Raw genomic sequence first — 8,810 nt, forward strand, 5'->3', positions numbered from 1 at the left:
CATATTCGAAGTTCACTGGGAGTTTTTGATAAGTAAATATCACAACATAGTGATATCATGTTCCGGGTCTCTATATCATTCAGCTAATGGTTAGAGCGCTATTTAAGGACCGACCTCGCTATAAATAGAACTTACACAAAGTTAACATGAAATCCTGTGTCAGGGTTAGAAGAAACCGAATGTCCGCTTAAGTTGGTGTAAACAATACTAGTGTAGTTCCATTCTGTTTATAGTTTAAATCAATTTGCTTATTTTACACGTGATCACAGCCCCCCGTTGCTATATAACGACTTAGGCTTGTATTGTACGTCTCTGATACTAACGCAATAGCAGGGAAATCCCAGGCAATAGTTTGACAAGTCAAGAAGATATTCCTCCAACTCTATTATCAGATAAGAACACAATTTCTAAGTATTGCCATTGCAGAAAGTACATAGTGATAAATCACCAGTATGAAACAGTCGGCATTCCTTCACTGTGTATATCACGAGTTGTTTACCCTCCGACAGCAGGAATGGGGATGTAGCTCAGATGGTAGAGCGCTCGCTTAGCATGCGAGAGGTACGGGGATCGATACCCCGCATCTCCAGAAACTTTTGCTGTGTCTTTTTTCTAATTTCAATAATACTGGTATAATATCGAGACAATCTGAATGTATTCAGGTACATATAAGTGAAGTTCTGCTAATTATACGTTTTTCTACAACCAACGGGAATAGGTTACTGCGTATAATGAAATCAGAAATGTACTCCCTTTATATCACGTGTGCTGAGTTAGATGGTGTAATGCTAAGTCATAAGTGGACCACTGATGACTTACACCATTACCACAAGCCATTTTGCATATCAAAGCGATTGGACCTTTTCCGTGTTTGTGAAAAATAAACAACTGAAATCAGAACAGTCGGTGATAATTGAAGCACGATTTACAGATTATTTTGCATAATGAATACATATGCTTTGTTTATTACATGTTTAGAATGTTTACAAATTAAAATGATGATACGTGTACATAACTGTTGAAAGGATTGTGTTAGCGTTACAGAGAGTAGCTGAAGAAAATCTAGACTTGCTTCTTTTCGGGGTTTCGCATTCTGAAAGGGCTGAGCGGACGGGAAAATGTGGTTCAGGGACTGAGAAGGGAATACATATCGACAGGTGCATAGGGTATATATAGCAATTCTCAAAGCTGATTGGGTAGTTAAACATGGTTACGTTTTACTGCTCAATTTTAAAAACAAAACGATATGACGTCACCAATGTTCATGACGTGACAATTTTTATTACATCATCAGAACAAGAGATCGCTGTATCGTGTTTCTTTGGAGAAATTTGCATTTCATACGTATTTTCACTATTTAATTATACTTCATAAAACATTTAAAATTAAATAACCGTATCAAAACTCGAACTTATGCGTTTTTTCACCCTCCTAAACGTGTTACACGTTAGTCGGTGGTACAGCGCAATATGAAGCCGACCCTGCCTGCGCCAATCAAAAAAATACAGTTCAATTATATCATGAAAGAAAAGTGATTTCCTCGGCGGCCACATGAAAGGGGAAAGTCTGAGCATGAATTCCTACAATTGCAAACTGGGTCTGTCGTAATTTCACTGACAGTATTCAGTTACCCCTTGGGCTATAGGACCCACAAATTAATATTCTGTGGTGGCCTGGAAAGGTTATTTGAGAGCTTGAAAACATTTTACCATCTAAACGATTTATTTGGGTGGGGGTAATCTGAGGAACAGCATTTTCACATTTTCACAACATCTTCGGGGACGGAATATTTTATAAAAAAAAAAAAATGATAGAGCCCCTCTTCCAGAGTAAAATGTGATCGGTTCCTTAACCGAGCCCGGACTTCCGCGTTTCTCTAACCACGCCAGGTTCTTCCAGAACGACTATTATCGATGCAAGTCGTGCAGGCGCATCTCAAAAGAACATAAAAAACCCAATGCACGTGACGGATGCCCTTATTTGATGTCAGCCTCTAGCCGACAATTGGCTTTTGACCAAGGATTTACGGCAAACATTGATTTACAAAAAAATCGCGAACGTCGAGAATTTCGAGATAACCGTATCCGGAATAACGAGAGCCTTTTGAAGTTCTTCTTTAAATGGTTCACTCGTTTGTCTATTAAAGGCCGGCGTTAACGAATCCAAATGCCCTCTATAGTAAAACATTCCTTAGTTACAGGTGCGAACTGAAACTTTCCATTATAATGCACACTTTAAAATTTCGTTTCTTCAAGACGACCAACACAAAGCGACCGCAGCAGTTCTGAACCGGTTCAGTCAGTAATGTACTTTCTTTAATAACAGGGAGCATTTCCATTTTGTCTCGACCATGAAAGGTGAGCGGATTATTTCATTCACAGATGCAAAGCTGGTGTTCATTACAGGCTTGCGTTTCATTTGAAGCCGGTTGGTTATTAGAGAGTTTCCGGTAGTTAATCAACAGATACTTAGCTAGATAGTCGGGCGTCATTTTATCCCGTTATTTATGCCGAGGGATGTCAACGGCGTGTAAATCGAATATAAGGCAGTATAATAAAGAGGCAGCGAGGCTGTTACTCTGTGGTTACAGATCCTGTGGGCAAATAAAGCTATTAACCGTTAGAATGTTGTGTTCAAAGGTAAATTCTAACTGCTGTAGGGTTTTAGGTGTTGGTAGCCAAGTTTGATATCATGATATTTTTATATAACTAATTAATTTTTTTAAATTATTATTATTTATTTTCTTTAATATTTTACTTGAGTTGTTTGTTTTGTTATAATTATATTCCCTCATTTCTATTTTTCATTTTAAGATGAAGCGTAGCGGTGGGGGGTGAGGGATGGGACAGTGGATGTCAGGGATCATTAAGGAGATTTTAATATGGTCGGAGAAAATTGTTTTACTCCATTCTTCATTCTTGAGTTGTCGAAAAAATAACAAAAAGAAAAATCCCAATTGTGTTGAGATCTTGACAAACAGCCTTCCCCTGAAGACTTTTTCAAAAATTAATCTCAAAAGTTGCCAAACTAATTGAAATTTGAACTTCATCGTCACTGCACTGGGCAGGAATGAACCGAAGTCATCACTGCATACCTCTCACGATAAACCCAAGCAAACGACCAGCGCTTCCCGCACAAGACGGCAAGTATGACACAACAGTCAGATTCCTCGGAGAACGAGGGTGAAGATCAAGTCCACTCGATCACAGAGATGGTGTGTCACGGTGGGTCATAAAATGAAGCCCATAAATTACCCAGGGATCCCGCCGCGACTTGGCAGGCTGGCTCTTTCCTAATGAATTAACAAAATGACTTTTTCTCACTCTAAAATTTGCCATGCATCTTGTAACAGCCCTTCTTCCTGGGACAACTGCAGTTAGTGGTGTTTGTGAAATTTAATAATCCTAGTATTATTTCTGTGAATAACGCATGTGGTTGAAGTTCAAAAGCAGCAATTAGTGTAATTAATACATGTTTGAATCCAAATTGGGCTATTTTCTCAAAGCAAATTCCAATAAAACAAAAGAACAGAAGGCAGTCCATTTATGATGATCATTAATTTAACAATACGTATATGAATAATCATTTTTCGCCGCAACTATCAATGTCTTCATCATAGGTATATCTACTGAGTCGTTTTCCTTTTCTTTTTCTGGTCAGGTTTTATTTCCCCATGTTGTTATCTTCCTTTCTTACAGGCCCATCCAATTACCTTTTTATGATTACTTTTCATAAGGGTGGCACTAAAATGTTGTCTCCGTATCTCCTGAATCGTGTATATGGTAAGAATAATTCATCTGCTTGTATTGCCTCATCAAGGAACGGCACTGGCATCAGACACCGCCATCAAAAGTATTCTATGAATATTCATGCATGAGAATTCGGATAAAAGCGATGGTATTCGGGTTGAGAATAGTTGACATTTCAGATTCATTAGAGAGACGCTGGCTGTCTGAGAGAATGGCGAGTCTTTGAATCTCAAACGTGTTGTGTTAATGTATTAGATAACTTCGGTGGTCACTTGCCTGTTAACACGATTGTAGCGTGTTCAATCCGTCACTGATCATATTGTTAACAAGAGGGGATCAAACGAAATCTTCTCTTACGATATTCCCATTTTAACGACTGCGTTCGCAACAAAGGTGTACACTCAAGCAGAAGAATTTTATTTGACAATTCTGATGAAATCATATCAATAAAAAAAAGCTTGAAAGACTGTGTTTTCGGTGCGGCCATTGAGGAATTAGTTTATCGAAATTAATCACCCTAATCTACTTATCAAAATGCACCAGCGGCTGAGAGACGACACGACAGTCTGTAAAATTCCTGAATTTTTAATAACCCTAATTAATCCATGCATGAGGGTGCACGTGCTCCGGGAAGATCAAAGGCTTGCCTCGCTTTGCCGACGAAGATCAAAGTCGACCTACTGTCACCTGTTAATTTCGCTGCCGGGAAGTCTAATTTGTCGTCCATAGGGGCACATTTGTTTTCAGCACAGACAATGTTCAGAATCAAATCATAAAAACCGCCGGCTAATGGCTATGAATGTCTGACTTGGAAACAGACTATCTCTTGCCCGGAACTCCTAAACGTAAGTTTACCCATGCGACATAGTGTGTTTCCGGGTTAATGGCCTTAGGTCAGAGGTCAGAGGTTAATTTGTTTAGTGCCCGTAAAGATGGTCAACGAAACATAGTTAGGGGCAGTAATGTCTTTGACATGACAATTGTTCTGAAGCCCTCCCCTGAGTGGTTCCAGCAAGTCTTTCAAACAACATTACGTCTGTCTAAAGAGTAAATTAACCTTCTGATGAAGATATGATAAGGACTTCAAATAGTGAATATTGTTTCTTTCTTTGATCACTGACGATAATCGTGTGTAATTGTTGTCATCGGGTCATCTTTGATATGGGAGCGATTCCGCATTACAGAGAACGGCCTGGTCTTTGAAAACTGGGAACTTTGCCACAGATGTGTTTCAGAACAGTCAAACACAAACACGTTTTTCACAAGTTTTTGAATTATTGCGGTCTGGGAATAAATAATTCAAATTCGTTAGCTTGTCAGTTAGTTTGGTTTAATATCGTTATGGAATATATTGGAGTTGTATCACATTGTGTCCGTTTATTCTTATGAAACTATACAGGACACATGTCATTGGCGCTCACAATGTTGGTGAAACCATCAAATGGGGTATGGCCAGGGAAAGAAACCTTTCAAAACTTCCCACTAGACAAAAGGACCAGTGTGTCGACAATTATTTACTGGTTCAAAATAACATTCGTAAATTTACTTAGCTGTCAATACAAAATTCACTTGCCACCAGGACCACTGCAAACTTATCATTTTTAGTGGCCCTGATGAATTTTTACTATCCAGGCACCACAGGACCAGGGTAAATTTCGCACACTGGATATGGTGTTTATAATCCAAGGATGACAGTCGAGGACATGCGGATTTCGAAGTCACGGTCATCGGATGTGCAGGTGCACCATGTTTTGTTTCAGATTTAGAAACGAGGAAGTTCTGTTCCAGATATTGTGAATAATTAGGACCTAACTCCTGTGGTGCAAGAAGCAAGTTCGAACTCATAGACGATGACCACTTGGATGAAACCCACGAGCATGTAGGTATGTTGTCTCTTTTATTTATGTGTTCAGAGCATATATATAATATGTCACCCCATTTAATCCTTATCTCCTTCTCATCTCCAACCGCCTGCATTCATCTCAAGGCTGATCTCATCTCGATGGCGTAGCCTTGTGGGCAAAGCGTTCGCTCGTCACGCCAAAGACCCAGGTTCGATTCCCCACATGGGTACAATGTGTGAATCCCATTTCTAATGTCCCCAGTCGTGATTTGCCGGAATATTGCTAAAAGCGGCGTAAAACCTAACTCACACACTCATCCCAAGGATATATAGATATTTGTCAAATGTAACATGTTATATTTTGGATTATACCTTCAGAGATTCTGGTACTTTGTTAGGTTGAGTCCCATTCGGGATAGGAACCCCCACTATCAGAGTCGGACATCTAATTTTGCATTCATCACCTTTTAAATTATATACTCATGCCAATAATGGCTGTCACCCCCCTCCCCCACCCCAACCCCACTCTCTCCAATTAAAAAAATTGAAGGGGGTGACAACCATTATTGGCATGAGTATATTTTTATTAAAAGTTTCGCGTAGCGTTAGTTCAGGAATTACTTATCAACAGATAACGGATGTTGCTACTGGACAGATGCTCACAAAATATCCGAAAGAAGAGTCAAACATTCACGGATTAACAGATTTTAAGGGCATCATACATGCTATATTTGATGTAACAGCCGGACCGCTGTTTAACAGCTGCTCTTAAAAGTTGTCGCAGCGTAATAAATCAGGAAACTTACCCTTTAAGGTCAGCATCCTGTGCCCATGAGCGCAGATCATAGATACAGACAGACATATATTAAATTCTCCCATCGTTACATTTGTTTCAGAAAACACAAAACAACCCCAGTGCATACATAATAAAACGACTAAAAAATGATAAACAGTAAATTATTTTACGAGTCACCACATGCGACGCTATGAGAGGCTTTAAAAGATGCACACAATAACAACATGTAAAAATAACGAGGTTCACTCTCAAATGTATTGTATGAAACATTCGATCTTTTGGCGATAATGGCACGCAGGTCTTGGCAGATAGGGAAAATACATCTCAGCTGGAGAGTATAACAGCTACTCTCCCAATAGCATTAAAACTACCAACGTTCTCACACATTTTATTGCACCTAAAACACAGCTTTGATCTTTCAGCTTCCTTCATTGAACAATTCAATAAAACGTGTTTATTTCATGAAATATACACGTGTTAACTTACAGTTGTTCGTTTTACAGAAATGTTTCCAATAAATCACATCTTACATGTACGGTAACATTTGATAACCCCGGATGAAATTTCCCAGCCAATCACGATGTTTTACATAGGCTTGGGGGCAGGTCTCATTGGACATAGTGAATAAAGTCAATCACCATCAAAATAATCTAAATGGCTATTAAAATACACGGATTTTCATATTTGAGGGTATCATACATGTTTTGTTTGATGTACCAGCCGGATTGATGTTTAACAGCTGGTCTTCAAATCTGTCGCAGAGTAATAAATCGGGAAACGCTATCTATAAAATCAGTATCTAGTAGGCGTGAGCGCAGATCGTGCAGAGCCCCAGAGGTTATCCAGGGCCACTCGCGTGATATGCTGCCTGGGTAAGTCCACATTGACATTAGCGAATCTTAATTGGGGTAGCCCAGTGGTTAAAGCGTTCGCCGAAAAGCTAGACCCGGGTTCGATTCCCCACATGGGCACGATGTGTGAAGGCCATTTCTGGTGTCCCTCTCCGTGATATTGGTGGACTATTGCTAAAAGCGGCGTAAAACTAAACTCACTCACATACTTGCATGCACGTCATGTTAGAGTGTTGCAGACACCGTATACACCCGTGTTCCTTGACCTTGTAAAGAAACGACTCTCCAGCTGATACGCCAATGAAATCACAGAAATCGGACACAACTAAATTATGAAATGGTCAGGAAAATGACCACACAAGGTCACTGAATGGCCATTAAGTTATACTTAACATATAGTTTGAGGTTTACAATCGAAAAGGCAATAGAATGAGTCAAATACGACTTTAGTGGCAGCAAGATTAGTAAGAGATCCTAGAGGTAAGGCAACTGGGCTCACGCATGTTGTCAGTGTTGAATGTCTTGAAAGAGGCTTGTATGGGTTCTTAAATCCAGAATAGAATTGAAAACAGCAGGCGGTAGGTATCCAAACCGAACTTAGGTATCCGAACAGAAACAAGTCGAAAAGTCCTCCTTTTGCTCAAATATACTGACGTGCAATAAGAAAGTACACATCTGTTTTTTTGTGGGCGGGAAGGGGATTATTTTTAGAGGTTTGACTGTGTATACAAAAATGGTGTACAAAATTCCACAGATATCACACCCAATTGCGACTTTGCCAGCGTCTCACATTCCTCGACCAACGTAGACGATTCAGAGGATGTTCACAATCAGACTTCAGAAACTTCCCTTCCCTAAACTTCTTCAACGATCAAACTTGCTATGTTCATGTGTGCAGCAAGGATGGATAAGTCTAATTGTGGTACGAAGCCGTTCCAGGAGGCTCCACTCGCTGCTGTTGACTGTGAATCAAATCTGCCTACGACAGCACTGGATGTGATTTACTGGTATTTCAAGTATTGTTCCGTCACTGGCGATTACTACAATCACACTTATACCACAACTACCTTTCATAAACACCTTTAAATATATATCATATACAGGAAGTATTTGGTTAGAAAAATATTAGTGTTGTGTGTTTAACCACATTTTGAACAGTATTTCGGTCATATCCTGGCTTGCAAATGTTATATTGAGATGGAAGCATGACGTGAGTGAGTTTAGTTTTACGCCGCACCCAGCAATATTCTGGCTATAAGGCGGAGGTCTGTAAGTAATCGTCTGGACCAGACAATCCAGCGATCAACAGCATGAGCATCGATCTACGCAATTTGGATACGATGACATGACTGTGTCAACCAAGTCAGCGAGCCTCTCACTCACACACACACACACACACACACACACACACACACACACACTCTCACACACACACACACACACACACACACACACACACACACATCCCGTTAGTCGCCTCTTTCGACAAGCATGGGTTACTGAAGATCAATTCAAACCTGGATCTTCACGAGTACATCAAATCCTCGAGCACCGGTTTATATGGGGTAAAC

General features: G+C 39.9%; 1 non-coding gene across 1 annotated transcript; it reads left to right on the forward strand.

Moving 5' to 3' along the window:
* Nucleotides 1-516: 516 nt before the first annotated feature.
* Trnaa-agc lies at nt 517-589 on the forward strand. Its single transcript has one exon. It is a non-coding gene; the product is annotated as a tRNA-Ala (tRNA).
* Nucleotides 590-8,810: the final 8,221 nt, after the last annotated feature.

The sequence above is a fragment of the Haliotis rubra genome, unplaced genomic scaffold (assembly GCF_003918875.1).
Source record: "Haliotis rubra isolate DU_JTF1 unplaced genomic scaffold, ASM391887v1 Scf97, whole genome shotgun sequence".
NCBI classification, from domain to species: domain Eukaryota; kingdom Metazoa; phylum Mollusca; class Gastropoda; order Lepetellida; family Haliotidae; genus Haliotis; species Haliotis rubra.